Source organism: Lissotriton vulgaris, chromosome 8 (genome assembly GCF_964263255.1).
Source record: "Lissotriton vulgaris chromosome 8, aLisVul1.2, whole genome shotgun sequence".
Classification (NCBI taxonomy): domain Eukaryota; kingdom Metazoa; phylum Chordata; class Amphibia; order Caudata; family Salamandridae; genus Lissotriton; species Lissotriton vulgaris.
Window position 1 is genome coordinate 230,119,220 of NC_141696.1, and position 22,862 is coordinate 230,142,081.

Genomic DNA, 22,862 nt, shown 5'->3' on the forward strand with positions numbered 1-22,862 from the left:
TTCGGGTATAGTGCGCTTTACAAATACCATCCTATCCTATCCTAACCAAAGTGTAGACACCAAAGAACTGGTCTCTCTCCAGCACAGCAAAGAAGAACCACAACTGTTGCTGCAAATGTCAGGACTGCTGAAAGGAATATTGTGCCATGTGGCGGTTGACTTCCTTGGTTCTTTACAGTCTAGCAAATACGTACTTGTCATAATGGATGAATACTCACGTTTCCCTATAGCTCAAAAAGTGTCATCTATCACAGCTGCTGTCACCATATCCATATTGGATAAAGCATTTGCAGAGTGGGGTATTCCCAAAGTGGTTAAAACTGACAATGGTCCGCCATTCAATGGACACACCGCTGCCAGACTACTAACCGGCTCAAAGAAATTCGACCACATCTCTCCCCACCTTAAAGCGCTGAACTGGCTTCCCCTAGAGGCCAGAATACAATTTAAACTAGCCTGCATTATTCACAAAACTCTTTATAACAACTTCCCTCCATTCCTAGCACAAAAACTTAGGGTATCAGGTGGACCCAGAAACTCCCGCTCTGCCAAAGACTTATTGCTGCAACCTGCTCGCTCCCGGAAAAAGAAAATTTACAACCGGGCCTTCACTGGGGCTGCGCCAAGGAATTGGAACTCTCCCACCCGCCATCCGAAGACTTCCGTCCTTGGCAAATTTTAAGAAGGAGACAAAAACCTTCTTAATTGGTAAATACCTTGCCTAACGAACACGTGTCATGATTATCCTTCTACTGACATTGAGCAAGAGTTTAGACTAGGTACTTTCCTATACAACGCATCTATCTGTTGCAATTTCTTTCCCACCTGTAGCTGGTACGTTTACTACTTGTTTCCCTGCATTATGTATCCCTTTTTTTTACCCAATGTTCCTTCCCACCTGTAGCTCGCACGTTGACTACTTGTTTACTTGCATTAAGGAAGGAACATGTGGATACTCGTAGGACACTCGTAGAAAAACTAGATTATCAACTGTTCAGGAAGGGAACTGGCCTGGGTCCTAGTTAGGCAAGAACAGAAGGAAAAGGCAGACAGCAAATTTCGCAAATGTTTGCTGCATGTAACTAATCTAAACAAAACAATGGTCACATCGACCTCTGATGATAACCGAATGCCTAGAAACATCTCTCACTTCAAGAAGTGTGATCCTGAAACCAACAAGTTAGTGGGTATCTCGGAAAATTATGTCCTAATAGTGAATCAGGAACTTGCTGGCAGTCATAGATCGCATGCATCGCCGGCTTTCACGAAGCTGACGGAACTTACCGGTAGATGCATCAACGTTTTCATTTGCGATTCCTTATTTGCGAAAAATAAGGAATCGCAAAGAAGGAATCGCAAATGGCAATGCATCATTTGTTTCGCAATTTTATTGAGAATCGGTAAAAATCGCAATTTTTACCGAATCGCAATAAAATTGCGAGTTTCAAATTGCGATTTCGCAATTCCCATTGATTCCTATGGGCCAAAAGGCCCATAGGAATCAATGGGAATTGCGAATTCGCAATTTGAAACTCGCAAAATGTTAATGCATTCCATGGGTGCAGGGGGGGGTCCAAAGGAACCCCCCCTGCACCCCTGAAATGTATTTTAAAGTGCATGTTACACACACACATGTCCTAAGGACATGTGTGTCTGTAACATGACAGTGTTTTAAAATGCATCTTTGGGCATTTTGACACATTTTTGCAAATTACCACGAGGTTCAACCTCGTGGTAATTTGCACCCCCTATTTGCGAAATCGCAATTTTACAAATAATCATGCTTTGCTTTTAAGGAATCGCAAATTTGCGATTCCTTAAAAGCAATCGCATTTTTGGAATTCGCTAAAAATAGCGATTTTCCAAAAATGCTTGATGCATCCCAGACACCTATTTAGGAAGTGCAAACGGCCGAATTTTTGCGATTCGCACCGTTTGCACTTCCTAAATAGGTTGATGCATCTAGGCATAAGCCCTTTACGCCAATCACATTGAACATGTCAGAGACCTACTCGTCTAATTGAAGAAATTTAAGACTCGCATCTCACCCAGAATCTGGTCTGCAAGTGAGGGGGGAGATGTAATATTTTAACTGCCCTGCACTGCCGGGGAGCTATGACCCTGAGGGTGAGAGAAACTCTGGGGAAAGGAAAGTAGCGAGGGGAACCGGAAAGGGAGGAGTCAAGGGGCAGAAGGGGATCAAAGAAGATGGATTGGCGCCAACTAAGCTCCTGGATTGGAGCGGAGAATAAAAGTACATTTCACTACTATCCAGTGTCTGTCGTTACTGCCACACACCAGACACGACACTGGGAAACCACCGGGTCAAATTAAGCACTTCAAGCCATTTAAATGTTTTAGAAATTACAGAGGGCTGTGTGTACTTGTGCCTTCTATAGGCAATGTTTGTGGAAATGTCACGGAGATCAACAGTAGAAGCTGACCCACCAGACTTTAAAATAAGCCCACACACTGATCTGTTAAACCAGGCCTCCAGGGACTGCCAGAAAGCCCCATGGGCCATCTAAGCCTGCTCCTAGCAGGACTTGAAAGATGTCAGGATCCCTTAATTTCTCTCAGATAAGCCACAGGCCGAGGCCACCTATCACATGGCAAAAGTTGCAGTGGGTGCAGCTCAACCACGGCTGAGCAGAGTCCATTGGAAAGGGAGATGTCACTCAATGGCTTGAACTAACGCACACACGTGGCTTTCCAGCTGAGATTCGATCTCTGAATACTCAACACTGGTCCTTGGCTTGCATTTCTCTGTTCTGATTTGTGGGTTGACGCGGGGAAACAAGCACAGCACTGAGGGTCTCTCTGGTCTGCAGAGATGGCACTTTCTTAGGGTGTCACTAAAACACTGAAGAAAGGGGACTAGGAGCTAATAGAAATAGGTCCAGTACCCTTGCTCCCAAGATATATGTGGCAATCACTGTCTTCACTGTTCCTCTGGCCAAAGTGGCCACTGGAATTACAGGTGAAAGAAAGCCTTAAGTCCACTGAAGATTAGATATAGAGAGGTGAGGGGGAAATTCTTCCTTGTTAGAGAAGTGCCCTCACACATCCAGACGGGTGTCATGCTTCCTCAGTGGGCATTGAACATGCTAGCCCATACATGGCATTCGTGCCTAATTAGGTTTACAGGTGGAAAACCAAATGCTCAACTCCGTGTGAGCGTGGTATTTCTCATAAAAGACAGTAAAACATGCCTGCACATCCATGGCACTCGTGGAGTTAAGGCTTTCTTTCACCTGTAATTCTTGTGGCCACTTTTTCCAGATGAACAGTTACCCTCCAGTGATTGACACTTTCTTAGGGTGACCAGACATCCCTTATTTCAGAGGACTTCCCAGTGTCCGACACTTTTCTTAATTTTAGGTAAATGTCCCGGTTTTTGGGATACAGGTTAGGTCATTCTGCAAAGCAGAAATGAAAGTCATCTGCTCCCAGCTGCTGCCGCTGCAGGTGGGAGCGGTGGGGACTGGGTGGGGGGATTTCGAGAGGCGACCACGAGGGAAAATGAATTATTTAAGCAGTCTCTCGAAATCCCCCCCACCCGGCCTCACCACTCTTACCTGCAGCGGCCACGGCTGTCAAAGGCACCACTGAAGACTTAATTTTTTTTGGTAATTTATCTGTTTCTGTCAGGCAGCACAGGAGGGGGACTGCTGCATACTCCCAGTGGAGAGGAGACAGGGTGGCTAAGAGGGCGGTGGAGCTCAGTAAGGAGGTCCTGTGCTATATGTATGTATGTACAGCCTCGGTTGGTAGTGGGAGTAGCTGCCGGGCGGTGGCGTGGGGAGGAGAAGGGGCAGGGTGAGGGGTAGTAAACTGTGGATTACGGAGGTTTACAGGTAAGTAAACATATAAGTAAATAAAACGAATTTCGTTGCGTGCACTGCACCTGTAAACCTCCGAAATGCATAGTTTTCTACACCCACCCTGCCCCTCCCCACACCACCGCCTAGCAGCTACTCCCACTACCGACTGCGGCTGTGTATGTATGTATGTATGCATGTATGCATGTATGTGTGTGTGTATGTGTGTGTGTATAATAGGTACGAACACATGTACAAAAACATAAATATTTACAAGCCTATTGTGTTAATATACATATATGTGCACATATTTACAAGCCTATGCAAAAAACAGGACAGGCCAGATATAGAAGTAAGACTAAAGGCTTTAGTCCTACTTTTAGGTCTGGCCTATCCCGGTTTTTGCTTCTCAAAATCTGGTCAGCCTACACTTTCTTAATTTCTAGGATTTTTAGTCTTGTGAGGAGTAATAGAGGAACAATTTATATGCCAATACTCCATACATAACATCACACAAGCCATCTAATGAAAATGAGCTCACTTCGACTGTCTAGAATTCGTGCCAAGAATATATTTTCGAAATTAGGCATAGGCGAATACAAAATTACCTACTGATTAATATTTGATGCATTATTTAGGAAATATTTTACGCTAACCACGTAACATTTACATTGTTATTCCTCCTTATACTGACTTGGGCTGTGGTGGACTCTTTAACATCAATTTTGTTTCACTACGCTTGAATTTTTTTTTTTTTACTTTTCATATTTTGTTAATTTTTAGAAACATGCAAATAGTTCTCTCCTTTTTTTTGAGCTCCCAAAGACACTGTGCTTTGTGATGTTTAGTTTTTTAAGACATTGAAGATTCTTCGCAGTCACCTATAGCCTAGTACGCCAATACCCTGTTTTGAAAGGCGTGCAGCCTTTTTAGAGCTGGGATAAGCGCCTGGGAATTGACAAAGCCTTTATATCGGTCATTTCTTTGAATAAAATCAACAATCACCCAGACCCCTACCCCGCCTCGTCGCGCTCTGTAACCTTGCTCAAATGAGAAAAGGCTGAACCATCCCTGAAAGTCAATAGAACTAATAGAGCTGAGGAGCCGCGCGCGATGATGGGGTCAGAGGTTAAGGAGCTAGAACTGTCGATTGCCCTGTTCTTTCGATAGTGCCAATGACTCTTAGTCCCATGATAGGCCATTGACCCGCCTAGGTCGCCCATTATCTCTCTCTTCTCTGTCATGGAAGGGGGAGAGGGGGAGGGTCCGGGGGCGTGGCCTGCAGCTGGCCCTTTATGTGACAGAATGTCATTTGTACCAGTTGTAGACCAAGTGTTCGTTAATAACATAACATTTCTGGGCTGAATGAGATTGCAAAGCTTTCTAAGTTATTTAAAAAGAAAATAGTTTGACTCAATTCTTTCATGGGCTCGTCTCCTTGTGGGTCCTCCGAAAGAGAGGCATGTTCTGACCATTTGATTGTTCCATACACCCATCAATCAGTGTGGCAGACTAACCACATGGAGGGAGGAAAGATGAGTGCTGGGATGAGAAAGGGATAATCGAAGTGCAGTGTTTACGACCTCAACCTTGATGAGACAGGCCTAATTGCTGTCCTAACGTTCAATTGTAAATTTCATTTTTTTTGTTTTAATCTGTAACCATAACTGCGCTCTAACTGTGTTTTTAGAAACATTTCTGAGTTGTTTTTAAACACATGTTAAGGTGTTGTAAGAAACCCCACCATAACTTCACTATTTTTCAGTGATTGTTTTTTGCCCAATACAAGAGTCCCCCGGGCCCGAACCTCTGTGGTCACTGGTGTTGGCCGACAGCCAACTTCAAATGCACACAACTGGAGTAACGGGGGTTGGCCGCAGGGCCTGGTCTATGGCCAGACCCTTTTTTTTTTCTTAAAATCTTTTGGGGATTCGTACCACGGTCCTAGGGAAAGCTTTGGGGCCTGATATTGCACACCCATGCAAGCTTCACTGATGGTACCTGGAGCTCATCACTGGTTCTTGTGCCACGGTTCCAACACTTTATATAACGAAACAAAGGCCAATGCTGGAAAACCTTCTTACTAGTCAAAAAGTTCACCAAGATTGTTAATGAGTTAAGCAAAAAACAACCTGTTCACAGTCTAGCATTCTACAAGATTTATTCTCTTTTTGAAATTTTCATGTTTTTTAGAACAATATTATTAGTGCATGGGGATACAAAGAATTTATATACACTATATACAAACATGTACAATAATTACAAAAAACATTTTAAACATTTCATACACACTTGGCCACTTCAATCATACAAACAACAGTCACACAAAAAGCAAAAGCACAAAAAACAAAGAATGCCCACGTATTGGTAACGAATAGCTGGAAATAATCCTGTTTGTGATAATCAGTTTTTAAAGTCTGTGTAAAGCAAAGTTCAACCAAAGGGTCTTTTATCACAAGTCAAAACGAGCTGTCTTATGGCATCAGTGAAGAACCAAATACGGGGCAAGGCTGGTCGACGCGTTTCGAACCCCTTTTATTTGTTGGGGTTCTCCTCAGGACCGGATGGGTTCTGAAAAAACAACAACAAGCGCTTACTGAAACAGTTTTGAAAGAAGAGAATGAGAGACCAACTCCATCTAAGCCATAGCAACTCCCTACCTTGAAACAAGTGCAAAGTATCGCAGTCAGTCGTGTGAAGAGTAGAAAACCCAATGAAGGGGTGAAGTATCCCACAGGAGAAATGTTCACAGGGACTATAAGGGAAAAACATATAGACACTCGCTGTATTAAACATTCTCACGGGTCAGCATTCATTCTGCATGTGTTCACTCGGGAGAGTCGTCCTTACCCGCTGTGGCGGCTTCTAGTTTGCCGACGTGTCCTCTTTTAATCAGGGGCAGTCATTTCTTGGCTGTGGAACAAAGCAAGGATGCGTTGGGTATTATTCTGCGCGTCTTCAAACGCTTAAAGGGTCACGATCTAGCCGTAACATAGACATACCAGTGGGGGAAGTAAGAAGGCGTCCGTCCTTCTCTCGCTAGCGTTTTCGTCTGAGCTGGTTGCACTGCTAAACGCTACACTTCCTGGTTCGCTAATGAACTCACAGTGTTCATGGGACTTGTAGTTTGTATGTTAGCGCCATTGAACAACGGAGAGTGCAAACGGCGGACTGGATTGTGGTCCATTGGAGGATTGTGCGATGTGGATATGAATCAGACAGTCGGTTTATAAATTTCAGAGATCTCATTTAGACCGCTGATTGCCGTGTTAAACTTCATTATCAACATTGCTTCGCGTTGTGACAGTTTTGCATCTAAATCGCCGCCTCTCGGATCTTTTTCGATTTTTGATAATACTGTCCATTTTAAATCACTTTTCACGTGTTTACATCTCACCCAATGATTTACTAATGGGGCATTTTCCACTCCTCTGTGGATTCTTGATTTATGCTGTGTGATGCGATGTCGCACTTCTTGCGTTGTCTTCCCTATATATACCAGGGGGCAAGGGCAGATGATCGCATAAACGACGTTTTTAGTTTTACAATTTGTAAAAGCGTCATGCTTCCAGTAGATGTTTTCAAAGGTGAACACAGAGTCTTCTATGGTTTCGTTACAGCAAGTGCACGTTCCACACTTGTGATGTCCTTTGGGGAAATCACTTGTTGCTGCTCTCAGTTACAATCCACTGACTTGACGCGTTTCAAGGCTGTCTGCCTCTTTATCAAAGGTCCTCCTGTAAAGACACTCACAGGCAGTTTCCACACTTCCCATTTTATTTGCAAGTCACGCCCTCAGTGGGCTGTGCTGGTGCACGTCTTGCTTTCTGGGATTATTAGTCCCTGTGGAAAACAAAGATACATTTCCTTTAGTAGGTCCTGTCAAGCTGCCACATTAATCCACATTCTTATACCCTAGGTGGGCCCCAGAGCAGCGCGTTGATTCACATTGTCCCAATTAACTGTGCCTTATACACAGGACCTACTAAAGGAAATGTATATTTGTTTTCCACAAAGAATTTAATGGACAAGTTGGTACATAGCCATCATCAAAATCAAGATACAAAGAAAGGGACACAGTGGTTAAAAACCAAGGGATTACTAAAATGCCACTCATGCAAGGTATGCCAAATTGCCAAAAATACAATAGAAGTATTGCAACCAAATAACAAAATGAGGCAAATAAAGGAATTAATTACGTGTAAAAGCCAATTGGTTGTTTATGTCATGGAATGCCCGTTCTCCCTAAAATACATCGGCAGCACGAAATGTGAACTCAAAAAAAGAATTTTGGAGCACGTATGAGTGACAATCAACAAGGATCGCAGCAACGCCGTTGCCAAACACATGGAAAGCAACCATGAAGGGGACTGGAAATTGTTACGGTTCTATGCTTTGGAGATAACACCACAACATGTGAGAGGCGGCGACCGAGAAAAGAACTTAAGGAGGAGAGAATCCCGCCAAATATGTAATTTCAGGACTTTTATACCCTGGGGTCTTAACCAGAGTGAAGAGTTGTATGTACATCTATAGAAAATTTGTATAACAAATAATTCATGTTTGTGATGGTCAAAACTGAACGGAGAATTACCTCTAGTTTTCCTGTTTTAAGTAGGGCTGGGTAACATAGATAGGAGGGTAATCATCTCCAAAAAAGACATCATAGATGCCATTTCAACAAAAAGATTGCCCACTGGAGGGCATAATTAAAATTGAAACAAATCCCAAAATGAATATAAATCACACATTAAACCTCATGTATAGTTCGCATAAAAAAAAACATTAAAATAGTCAAACCTTATAACTTTGCCCACTAGATGGCAAGATTATAGATCATAAAAATTGTTGTTGCCCCAAATATCTACAGGATATTAAAAGATAGGATAATGGAGCTCCGATGAATAAATAAACAACTAAACAAGAATACGATCCATTGAGGCAGCACTAAGTTGTATATCTGCCGGATTGATCGGTTATCTGATTAACAACTTTGCAGGATGTTAAAATCCTCGAACTTCCTCTCCCTAACAATAGAACACCGGACAGGAAAATCAATCAGAGGTGGTGTTTAGATAATACGGGAAATGCAAAATCGAGAATAAATATAAAAAATCTTTCTCAAGGTTCGGGACCAATAATGTAAATCAGGTCGGCAATAAAATTAATGAATCATAGGAGATGAAAAGAAAATGGCAAAAAGAGTATGTGGTTATACATGGAAAAATGTTTTTGTTTACGTATTATATTTTGTTACCCACATATACCTACAAGTACCACAATGCTGTGCACCATCGAGCAACACTGAGGTAACGAGTCACATGCCTCAAAAAACATTGCTTATATACTGTTTTGAAATACACACATACCAACCGTGACCAAGTTAGTTGTGACTAACGAAACGCGTCAGTATTTTCTGAATCAGAAGCCTTGCTGCAAATAAAGAAAACATGGAAATATTGGATGCCGTGAGTGCGTGCTAATTTCTTCTTGATGAAAGAAGGTGGTGTGATAATTATCGACTTGGCTCTGTCGACGAAGCACGCACCGGGTAATAGAGAGCCAGAGATCCGTTAACTAGAGGCATGTTGGTATATATATATATATATATATATATATATATATGTATATATATATATATATAAGTCCAAAGATTACCTCAGTGGGGCATCCATCGTCTCGTGGGGGTGGCGCGCTGCCGGTGAGGTATCCGGTAGTCAATATGAGGTACAAAACGGCGTCCCAAGCGCGCACTCAGGCACAGCAATAACCACACCAGCAAATCAGGTCTGCCAAAAAGTAGGGCTTATGGCGTGAATAAACCCTACTTTTTGGCAGACCTGATTTGCTGGTGTGGTTATTGCTGTGCCTGAGTGCGCGCTTGGGACGCCGTTGTACCTCATATATATATATATATATATATATATATATATATATATATATATATATATATATATATATATATATATATATATATATATATATATATATATATATATATATATATATATATATATATATATATATATATATATATATATATATATATATATATATATATATATATCACCAGTAGGTAGTTATAGTTAGGACCTAGTTTCCATTGGAAATCCACAATATTCTATTTGGAATAACTTTGGCGCTGGTCGATGAATCTTTCTCCAAGAAAATGGCCTGCTCCTTCCCTGACAGTTTGGGGGTGATTCGTCAAGTGGGTCTGAGAAAAAAGGGGGGTCCCAAAACCTGTTTTCCCCATGCAAATTTCCATAGGGACCTTTAGCCAGGGCTACAGCCCGAACGGCTGAATGGAATTACACCAAATTTGGCAGAGAGGTAGAGTTCGGTTCGCAGATTGTGCTTTATGTTAAATGGTGTAAATCCGTTCAGTAGTTCCTGAGAAAATCACAAGTAAAATCATAGCGATATCTAGAAACGAAGTACTGCACGCATACGGAGATCCGTTCAATTGCAAGCACGAGCTGCATGCTGATTGGATGTGAACTGTCTGTCAACACTCCAAACCACGAAGTGTTGGCAGCCATCTTGTGCCTTGGTAGAACTGAGTCACAAGAAAACAGTACAACAAAGTTGAAAGAAAAAGGAAAGGGCAGTGTAGAAAGATCCTGACCTTCTAGGCCTGCTCAGGGGGTCCCACATGGATCTTTAGGCCCCCAATTTCTTTAAAAAAATAAGAAGCCGCGGGGTACGCGTATAGGTAAAAAAAACTAGAAATCCATTTTATTCTTAATTAGCCTCCCGGGGGGCAAATCTCGGGGGCAATTTTTATCTATAAAGGGAGGCTTGTAAGGCCCCCCGCAGCCCCGGGGACCGCCACCCCCCCAGGGTTTAAAAAAAAAAAAAAGTATGTTTTCAGCTGCCCCGTACACGCCCGAGGATCGCCACCTTCCTGGGTGAGTAATATGTAAAATGACCTTTCAGCTCCGAGGACCTGCACCCCCGGGGCTTTTTAATGTTGGGAGGGGGTCGTGCGGCCCCCCTCTTGGAGCCCTTGATGGCCATGGAGACCACCGCCTCCCAGGGCTGGCTGCTGCAGTGTCTCAGGGTGCCTACCCCGGGGACACTGCTGTTTGCTATGGTAGGGCGGGAGCGTCGCTGTTCCCACTTTACCACAGCAAACCGCTTTCCTATTTGAAAGAGAGAGCAAGTTAATCTGCTCTCTCTTTCAAGTAGGAAAGCAGATTGGTTTTCGATAGAGAGAGCAGCATGTAAGCTGCTCTGTCTGACAAAGCAATGCCGGCTCTCGAAGGACGCGGGGAGGATCGTGGGGGCATTGGGGCTAAAAAAAAGTTCGTTTTGAGAACTAACTTTACTGGTGAAAAAAGAAGCTATATTTCTATGATAGTATGTGAAACTTTCCGTTTTCTTTTGTGCACCAGTTATACTCTCTATGCATGAGCAGCCTTGTTTCCAAGCCCATGTTTCTTTCTTTTTCTTTAAGTTCGCCAAGCAAAGCTGTCCTCATGTCAGGTATTACATTTGCCGCTTTCTTTTCACGGGCCGTGTGTGTCAACCGCTGCTATACTTTTGTAATATATTAATAATCATATTGCCGAGGCGCCAAACGTTGATTACATACTCCGTCCTCCGCCATTTTAGTAGTTTTTCTCCGTTTTTTTTATAACTGTTACTTTCATTTTACCCTCCGCCTATCTTGTCTGTGATCGATGAGATTTCCTGTGCTTGTCCTTGGCCTCCGATGTTATCAGACTTGGTCACACGTATACCTAAAAATTAATTTGAAGCACGTAAGCCACAGCCATTACAACGCGTGTCCGTCACCAGAAAGCTGTTATTATGCTTATGCCTTTATCATGGGTGGTAAATGTATATGGCTAACAACATACTCGTGCTCCCATTAATTTACCATCTCCCTCAGGGGCTTTTAAATGTTGGGAGAGGGGTCAATAATTGTGTTGACTTTTCTTCTTTAGTTTGCAGTGCTATATTGTTTTATAAAATGAATAAGTCTTCAAACTATCTATACTCTTACGACATACGGCCGATATTTCCGAAATTGATTTTAAAAGTAATATACGCTTTTTTAGAGTTTTAAAAAACGATTTTCATGAGTATCCCAGATAATGTCTTCTCTTAATATGTACATTAAATACATAAATATATGTTTTTGAACAATTAGAATCTTTCGGTGAGTCACGCGGGATATATATATATATTTTTTTAAACGCAGGGTACACGTTTTGGGCGAAAAAGAAAAAAAACGCGAAGCCCGCTTTATTGTTAATTAGCCTCCGGGGGGGCCAAATCCCTGGGGCAATTTGTTTTTCATAATGGGGGGCCTAGAGGGTCTCCCCTGCGTGGGGATCGCAACCCCCGGATCTTTAACTATATGTATGCGGGGGGGCTCATGGCCCCCCGGAGTTCCGGGGACCGCCTCCTCCTCTACTCGAGTCCCCCCACCCCAGGGCCTCTTTTTATTTAAAAAAACTGTGCAAAGATGTTGCAAATGTGGTATATTGGTTTCGTTTCTGTCTTGTAGAGGATCCAGGGTAAATATAATGTTTTTTTGTACAGCCACTACCTTACTGCCTGTTACCGTAGTAAGAGTTCATCAATCACTTACGTGAGTACAGAGGTTAGAAGTTCATCACAATATGTTCCTAATTGAAATAGTTACTGTGCTGGAGATTTATATTTATTTTTTCATAGGAACCGTTAGTCGTATAAGAAGTCAGTGGAAACGTTTTATTAAGTATTCCTTCCTGTTCGGGGAGTATAGGGTAACGAGCTCCAAGCGGGACTTTACGAAGTTTAATGTTCATTGACTGTAAAGTATTAAAAGTAGAAGGCTTAGCAGTCATTCCTTGCTCGTCTTTGGAACAACATGGATATTTTATTGGCTAAAGTGTTCCGAACACAAGTTTGCTCCTTATTGGGTGGGAACGGTTCACTGTTGTCAGTGATATTGTGATGCATTTTCAAAAGGAGTATGGGTAAAGAAAGTAGTATAGGGCAGGTTAGGAACACTTAACTGTGTACAGTGCCCATAAGGTGGTGGAGAGGAATTATGAGGTAAACAATTTTTTTTATGTTTCAAGGGCCATTTAAATAATTGCTGTGTGGTGTATAAATCACGGCGGAAAAATTACAGTGTCTTGCGCTGTTTTCTTTGATCAAGTTTGTAGGTGACATACCTCTTAGTAGTACTATTTACTTATAATGTGGTGTTTACTTTCCTGATGGGGAGGTGTGATTGCGCAGCAAAAAACTTCAGTCTAGGTTTGAAACAGTTTTTTATTAAGCAAATACAAATAAACTTACTTCAGAAACTGTTGCAGTATATATGAAAGGGGTGACAATTAAAATTTAGAATTTCATAAAATATTAGTTAAGCGTGGCTATATACTTCTTTTTTGTGCTGCAGTTTGTAAAAGTGTTGCCCCACATTCTTGTTGATGTAAGAGGGCACCAGTTACTTTTAGAGAAAGTAGAATAGAAGTGCTACAAAAAACACTCCTGCACTACATTATCTCAGATCAAGAAAACAAGTAAAACAGTAAAATATAAATTATTTCATATTACATAGAAATGCATGCATTATTATTTTTAAAATGTGTATTCTGTACAATTCAGAAACGTGCTGTCGTAGCGTTTACAAGTTGCAGACTGTTCCGCTAATAAATCACATTCTCACCAAAGAATATATTAAATGTTACTCTTATAATATATAGTACAGGTCCTATGTATTCTTTAGGGAGAAGGTGAATAGGAATCGCAAACAAGAATAGAAATTAGAAAATAACATTCAGAAATGTAGGGTTTATTAAATATTTAAAGTAACAAAGTATGTATGATAGATATATTTTAATATATATCAAAATATCTGATCAAGTACTTATAAATATTTGATAATTATATAACAGATGGCGCTGAAAACTCTCCCATTCCTCTTCTGTAGCAATAGGACAATCTATTATAATATAACGATTGATACCATTGTTACAGTAAAAAGAAAAGGAAAATAAAGTTATGTATTTAACAGAGCATCCATAAGTAAATAGTTTTGAGCGGTAATTATTTACTGAACTTCTTTTCTGCGGGAGGTGAAAAAATTTGATCTTTGCGACGGGTCATAAACTCCTCTGAGATCATGACAGTGAGAATAATAATATGTATATATTCTCACAGCATATGATCACAAGGGGAAAATAGACTGAAAGCTGCAGACGTGTAACGTTGCTTACTTATCGTTACTGTTTGTGACGACGGATTGTGAATTCCGCTAAGATCACTAAGACTGTTAATGTTATAATATACATATTAACAGGATGTGATCTCTGGGGAAAACACAATAACAAGTGTAACATTGTGACGTTGATTTTAAATGTTTAGGGTTTGCGTCGACAGGTTAGCAACACCTCTCGAGCGAAGTACAGTATCAATATTATAATATAAAAAGTCACTATATATAAGGTAAAAGGAGCCAGAAAAGGAGTAATATTTGCTATAATATATCTGTTTCTAAGAACAAGCTGCTGACATTACAGAGAAAAAGCGAAAAACATGCAATACATTTTTTTTCTACATAGAAATGTTTAAATATTGACAAATAGTCACAATTTATAACTAAGTACTATGCCTATGCCATATTGAAACAACTTAGAACTCCGGAATATGTTTGTTGACGCAAAAAGAGAATCCGATGCTAGAGAACGGAACCTGCAACAGAGATTGGCGATTCAGAAATAACTCGGGAAAACTAAACTAATTGCACAGTAGGTGTGGTTTATATAGTTTTTTGTTGTTTACTAGTCTATGGAAGGAAGATGTGTCTCCGCCTATGTAAATGGCACGTTTTCCAGTTTACACGTGCTCATGTTTTAACTGTTTTTCGTCTGCACGTGTTCTGAAAAGTTACAAACTGTGAAGCTGTAAAGGTTTCGATTTTGATAGTAACACGTATAAGGTATTATTATCTACATACGTTGGAGAGTTTAAAAAGTGTTACTCAGTAAAATGTGTTCTTTGCATTTTCATGATTAAAACTATCTAAATAGAAGACGCATAAAAAATATAGTTATCAGAAGAAAAAAAAGGTTTAATATTTGTTATTTTTATGGTTCTTAATTTAAAAAATGCTAGCATTTGTAAATCGTAATCCTACCCTCGGAAAGGTGTGCTGGCGCTTGGGGCTTTGGGAAGGTTATTAAATAATAAATCCCCTTTTCTATGCACCTGTAGACTTGGCTTTTAAACTTTCAATTGCCCAGTCTGTATCTTTACACTTCCTCCAAACATTTTGGTACTGCTATTTTAGTATTGTAGTGAGCCACTCAGCAGTATGTGTTTATGTATACACTGTTCTAAAAGTGAAGCTGCTATACATTTTGCCAGACACTCTCCTTGCAGAATTGTAATAATTCAGCCAGTACCCAAGTAGTCATGGTGCAAAGTGGGCCTTAGGGCATGGACTGCTTCAAACTCCTATACACTATGCATGCACTCTTCTATGCATGGGAAAACTTGTCTTTTATAGCTTTTATTATCCAATCTATATTTTTACACTTCTAGCAAACTCTTTGTGTTTGCTGATTCAGTATTGTAGTGAAGTATTCAGCAGAATGCGCTTATGTATGCACTGTGCTAAAAATGAAGCTCTTTTAAATTCAGACAGACACTCTCCTTGCAGAACTGTAATTATACAGTCAGTACTCAAGTAATCATGGTGCAAAGTAGGCCTTAGGCCATGTACTGCTTTAAACCTGTATAGAGTATGCATGCACTCTTCTATGTAGCTGCACATTTGTTTTTTATACATTCAATTGCCCAGTCTGTATTATTAGGCTTTCACAATCACTCTCACTCTACTGTTTCAATATTGTAGTGAGCCATTCAGCAATATTTACTTATATATGTACTGTGGTAAAACTGAAGCTCTTATAAATTCAGTCATGCACTCTCTTTGCAGAACTGTAATCATGCAGGCAGTACCCAAGTAATTATGGAGCAAAGTAGGCCTTAGTATATGGACTGCTTCAAACTCCTATTTACTATGCATGTACTGTTCTATGCATCTGCAAATTTACCTTTTTTATTTTGAATTCCCCAGTCTCTATCCTTACACTTCCACCAAACACTCTGTCATTCCTGTTATAGTTTTGTAGTGACTCATTTATCAGTGTGTAGTAATCCATTCACTACATTCAAACAGTAATCAGCTGATGTACAATAAGTGGTACATCCCCAGAGATATGGCAGTTATTGTGAACTGTATTATCAGCACAATGGATGCACCGTATTTACAATGTAGTGTATTATGGATCAAAAACGGTACAGATATGTGATGTATTTGTGTTGTGAAGGTGGTGCATTGCTTGACTTGCATTTCAAGTGCAACGCAGCTCCAGCAATGCTCTTGGGGTTCTATGCTCACAAAGCTGTGTCAATCCTTATACCTGTTTCAAGAAGGTGCAGGGTTTTGACGTAGCATAGGCCTAAAAGTGACTGAATGAATTCTTATAGATTTCACTCAGTCACTTTTAGGAGGTGTTCCTATGCTAGAACACCTCCACTCCCTCCCCCCTCTCTGTGCAGGAAAGCCTCTTTCTGGCGCAGGGCTTTAGAATGTGATTTACCTTCCATATGCATCACGTTGTAAATATCAGGCACTATGGCACATCTTTTGCAACACCGCTGCATCACAAAAGTGACGGAAAAGATGTGTAAGAGAGGTACAAGGGGGTTGTAAATCCGCTTCTAACACATACAAATTCACCCAGGCAGTTTCACTAGCAGTGCAAATTAAGTATAGACTTCTAATATATTTATATGGATATGTTTCAGTGAAGTGCTTCAGAGGTACTACAGTGTACTATAGGTAAACACCTTATACATTTATGCTGTAGCACTCCCTTATAGCTTTGCACTTTCACATTCACCATACACTACTAATTCATTCGTTCATTTATGCACTACACATTCATTCTGACAAACTTTTACACACTAATATAGAAATATAGTTATTTTTTAAGCCAGTGGAGGTAGTTCTGAAAAGAAGTGTTTCTTTTTCTTTTTAGTTTTCTATTTTTTTTTTATTTTTCAGCAAGTTTTTAGTTTTTTTTTTTAAACTAAAAAAATGAAACTGGAAACAAAAAAACAGTGGAACAGGAAGAAAAAAGAAAAAAAATATTATTGTTTTGGGCAACCGTGCTCTTCTTTGCTCTTCACAATGAGGTGAATAGACTGCTCACCATAACAAAGGAGTTCTCTGCAAAATTTACAATGAATTGTAAGATCCGCAAACTGAGGCACAATAATAGGATGCAGACTGCTCGGAGGAGGTGGTGGTGCAGTTGAGGTAGAAGGAACTGCAGGTTGAGGGTTCTCCAGGAACCTTTGTGTTGCCATCCTTCCATAATTATTTGGATGCAAAGTTTTGACATGGCGAACCATTGAGGCTGTCCCGAAAGAGTATTTTTAGTGGGGTCAGCCCTGGAAAGTGTAACCTCACAGATCTTGCACGTTACTTTCGGTACATTCACCTTTTTATGTCCCTCCGGAAATGAAAAAAACTTCCAAATGAAAGCTTCTTTTCTCTTTTTCTGAGGTGGCTCAATAACAAAATCTTCCTTAGAGGAATGTACTGATGAAGTCTCAAAAAGAGCAGCAATTGTAGAGTTTGGTTGTAAAAGACTACAGCTCCACAGAACAGGTGTTATTCCTGGGAAAGTCCAAGTAGGATGATCAAAATGAGAGGGGTCTTCCAACAGTTGGAATAGGAAGTATTATTTATTTATTTTTGACATTTATAAAAGCGCGAACAAATGCCCTTGGGCGTCTCGGCGCTATAGACTCAGTGCAGGATCCAAGGAATGATTTTACTAATTAAACAGCCATGTTTTTATCATTTTACGGAACTGGAATAAGGATTGAGATGAGCGAATCTGTAACGGTAACGCGTTCCAGAGCCTGGCTGCTGTCACCACAAAACGGCTGTCTCCCAAGACACCGTCATTGTACGTGGCACCATCAGTTGGTGCGAGGTAGCCGATCTAGTTGTCTGCTAGGACAGTAAGTAGCTAACTGCTCTATCAAAGACTGGGGGCCTTGTTTGTGTATGGCTTTGAAAGTGAGACAGAGAGCTTTAAATTTTATGTGGTTTTTAATCTCCAGCCAATGGTAATTTCGGATTACCTGTGAAATGGGTTTAAATTTGGGAGTCCCTGAAAGCATTATGGCGGCCGCATTTTGGACAGTTTGCATTTTTTTAATGACTCTGCATTGTGCATTACCAAACAGTCCGTTACAATAATCCAATGATGACATTACTAGTGTGCTGACCAGAGTTTTCCCAGCATTTTCTGGTACATAGGGGATTATTTTCTTTATTATTCGGAGTTTATAGAAGGCCGTTGACACTACTTGGTTGGCATGGGAAACGAAGTTCAGGTTATTATCGAACATAATTCCCAGGTTCCTGACCCTTGAGACTGGGGTGGGCAGCGGTCCCAATGAAGGTGGCCACCAGGAACTTGACCAGACAGGAGATAGATTTCCAAAGATAACAACTTCCATCTTCTCGGAGTTAAGTTTGAAGCAATTGCAGGCCATCCAATCTTTGATGGCCAGCATGCCTCCCTCAAAGCATTCAGCCACCTTCTCTCCATCATTGTTTATTGCCAACACCAGCTGAGTGTCGTCTGCATAGGAGGTAAGGCCCATCCCGTAAGCTTTTATAACTCTGGCTAAGTCCGACACATAGATGTTAAAAGGTGTCAGACTTAGGGATGAGCCTTGAGGAACTCCACACGGTAGCGTTAGCTCCATAGACTGAAAGTGTCCCAAGGTGACTGCCTGCGTTCTATCCGACAGGAAGGAGGCAAGCAATTGTTTTGCTCTGGATTGAATGCCCATGGCCGAGACACGGTCGATCAGAATGGAATGATCGACCATGTTGAATGCCGCTGATAGATCCAGCAATATAAGCACGGCTGTGCCTCCCTGATCTCTAATGAGTCTTATATCTTCTGTGGCTTTAATGAGGGCAGTTTTGGTCCCATGAAACTTACGGAATCCGAACTGTGTATCGTCTAACAGACAATATTCCTCAATAAATTCGGAGAGTTGTATGTTCATCGCTCTCTCAGCCACCTTAGCCAAAAAATGGAGGCTGGCTATGGGTCTATAGTTTTTCAGTTCCTCCGGATCCAGATGAGGTTTTTTTTAGAAGAGGTTTAAGGAAAGTGTTGTTTAACCTGTCAGGATAGATCCCCGCCAAGAACATGGAGTTACAAATTTGAGTTATAACCGGTGCAATGGAATTAATGACTGGGAGGAACACTTTGGGGGGACATGGATCAGTAGCTGATCCTGATTTTATGGTTTTAATGATGTCGGCTATATGTCGTTCATTGACTACATTAAATTGCAGCAAGTGGTGGTCAGAAGATCTAGTGCTGATTAACTGTGGGTTGATTTGAACTTTGGTGGAAAATTCTAAGTAGATGTTATTAACTTTTTCATAGAAATAATTGGCCAAGGCATCACACAGTGCTTGTGAAGGGGAGGGAGCAACATCCGGTGCTTTTCCCACTAATTTCTTCACCACTTGGTATAGTTGTTTATTTGAGTTTTTTGGAGTTTCAATTTGCTCATTAGAATATTTTCTTTTTTCCTCGATGATCATCTTTTTATACTTAGCGAGTTCCTCTGTATAACGCATTTTTATCTCTATGGTGTATGTTTTGCGCCAATGTCTTTCATAATTCCTGCATTTTTGTTTCTGTTCTTTTAAGGAATCGGAGAACCATGGTGCAGAGGGAGAGAGTCGATTATTGGAGATGGTTTTATTAGGCACTAGCCTATTCATAGCATTACTTATCCAGCTTGTGTATTGCTCGATAGCGGTATTTGGATCAGGTAAAATAGGCGGGCATGTATTGTTTAAAAGCGCTGTAAGGTGACTATTGTTTATGTCTTTCCCGACCTTAAATGACCCTTGGTTGGTTGTCGCCACCTTCTTTATTGGAGCGCTATTTGTTACTATAATAAAAATAATAGCATAGTGGTCTGACCATGGGAGCGGGAGGATATCCTGAACGTGGATTTCCTTTGAGTTGGAAAAAATACCGTCCAAAGTATGGCCAGCTTCATGCGTGGATGAGGTAACCAACTGGGAGAGCCCTAATGTCTCCATGTCAGTCAATAGGGCCAGTGTATCAGTGTTTTCTATTTTTTCCAAATGGAAATTAAAATCGCCCAGGACGGTAAACGAATCTTCTATCACTACAGATTCTAATAGAGTATTAAAAGTGGACAGAAAATCTGTGCGGGCTCCTGGGGGTCTATAAAGGAGGACTCCTTTAAAATTATGCGAAGGCGTTAACATGATAGAAAAGTGTATTGCTTCACATGTAAAGGAAGGAACTTGATTAATTCTTACAGGAAGATGTAACCGGGATATTATCGCCAGACCACCGCCTTTATTTTTCAATCTGTCCTGCCTTTGAACTGGATATCCTTCAGGTACGGCAACCACCAAATCCGGTTCAGACGCATTGTCCATCCATGTTTCGGTGACAAACAGTATATCTATATTTCTATCAGTAATAAAATCTGCAATGTCCTGTCTATGTTTGCCCAGAGACCCACCGCCACATTAGGATGGCTGCTGGGTCCTGGTTTCAGTCCGCTGCTTTTCCGCCACGGTTGGCTTACAACTGCGGCGGAATAGCTCTAATATGGTGGCGGTGTCTCTCAGACACCGCCAGCCATATTAGGATGGGGTTCAAAACATGCTTTTCCGCAGCGGGTTTTACGCCAAGGAAAAGCATGTGGAACTTCACTGCAGGGGCCCGTTGTGGGCCCCCTGGGTGAAGGGGGGGTGGGGGGTGCACATGGGGGAGAAGTTTGGGCCACTCTTAAGGGATGGATGAATTTACCATTGTCGCTATATGGCCGGACCAATCTAGTTAAGATGGTGATCCTGCCGAAGGTTAATTTTCTGTTTGAGACTATCCCCCTTGGGTTCAGAAAGGAATAGCTGGCCAAATTGCAGAGCAAGATAGTTTCATTTATTTGGGCATCAAAGGGGTCACGCCTCTCCTGGAAAAAACCAAGGAGGAGAGTTAGTAAAGGAGGTTTGGCGGCCCCGGACCTGCAAATGTACATGTGGGCTTTCTGCTTAAAAAACGGTAGGATGCTGTTGGGTACCCTGACTACATCAACGATCGGAGGAATATTTAGTGTGATGTTGAAAAGTTGCGACTATAAAGATTTTGGTTTTTTGTATAAATTTGCAGACCCTACGTTTTTCAAGAAGGTCAGGCTTAAGGTCCTTCGGGATTTGGTACAAGATAAGGAGATTATTAAAGTTACTGTATTTTAGTTATATTGCTCCACTATGGGATTCTCCTGGATCTCCGTCTTGGACAAAGGATGCTCTGGCTCTCCCGCTAAAGAGAGCGGGTCTACTTCAGAGATGGAAGGATTTGTTTCAGGAGGGCAAGTTGGTGACTTGGGGTCAATGTCAGCAAATGTGGGGGCAGGTTTTTTCAAGATATAAATATCTGCAGATTCAGAGCTGGGCAAATGATCCAGAAAGCATAATTGGGACACAAAATGACTTTGAGCTAAAGCTCGGAACGGAGGGGGTCTTCAAGAAGGAGGGGGCCATGTGGTATTGGATGATATTGGATATGGAGGATGGCCCTTTCTCGCTTCCGGAGGTTCTGTGGAAAGAATGCTTGCCGAAGATCGCGACGGAGAACCAATGGCAAGTAACAATGGCTATGCTTTACAGTATTGTTAAACCTACAAACTTAAGGCGAAATCTCTTATTTACGATCCACAGGGCGTATTGGTCTCCTCGCAGACTGTCGAAATTTAAAGTTGGTGGCGTAGTGGAGAGCCCGAAATGCATGACCCCCAACGTTATGCAAGCTGTCGGTTTCTCCGCTCACCCCCAAACTAATTGACTGGATACTGGCTATGAGATATACAGCCAAGCTTGATATTCCAGATCACACTAAGAAAAAACGTGAGTTTTGGGTACCCTTTCTTTTATGTTTTGGGTAAGGTAGATTTGGGGAGGATGAGATATAATGTAAATAAAGATGTTGTCCGATGATTAAGCCTCCGCCTATCTCGCTGGTAGTTACTATGCGTTATCCCAGGTCGATAATAGAGGATGAGGTAGACACACCGGTTGAGTTAGCTGGCTTGGAATGGTTGGTTATCTCTGTGGCCAGATTCAAGAACAGGTGAGGATTATGCCTTTTTCCTCTTACCAGTTTATGAGATAAAAAGCCCACTGGTGGAATAGTTAGTAGAAACGGGTGGCGAGCTGGCGAATGAGGATAAAAAAAAAAAAAAAAAAAAAATACCCAATCAACAGTAATGAATAGACTGTGACTTCATATGTTATATGGCGACTATGTGTATACTATGTGTACTTTGACCATCCGGAATATGAACAAAATATACCAGAATTGCTTGTGATATTTTGTCACCACCACAAACTTTCTTTCTCACCACCTACCATCTTGCACTCCCTCCCCCTTCTCTGGGCACTATTCATATGAATTTTGTTAACTTGTTAGGTTTCCCTACGATTTATTCTCTGCATAAGATGCATATCTTCAATGTGATTAAATAACATTGGTTGAATATTATTGTGTTTTCTCTCATTCAACACCTTGAATGTTAGTTTTTGATGTGTTCCTTTCTCCCTTCTATGTGAAAGCCACCAATACACTGGGACCACTCTATTATATAGTGTCTAGCACCCAGGTCCCAGTGATTCCGGGTTTACCCTTTTCTTGTAACTTGTCTTAATACAGGGCATGCTACATGGCCTCCCTGTCACACTGGCTTCAATATATGGCCCAATTATGGACAGCCCTAACTTATTTGAGGACATTTGAACCTGATCACCAACATGAGACCAGGGGCGATAGTATGGTGTAGGGACTTTAACGTTGTACTTGACCCGGCAGCAGATTGGGCCAGTGACTCCAGGCTGCCCCATCTCAGAGTTGCAGCCCATATACACACACTCATGTA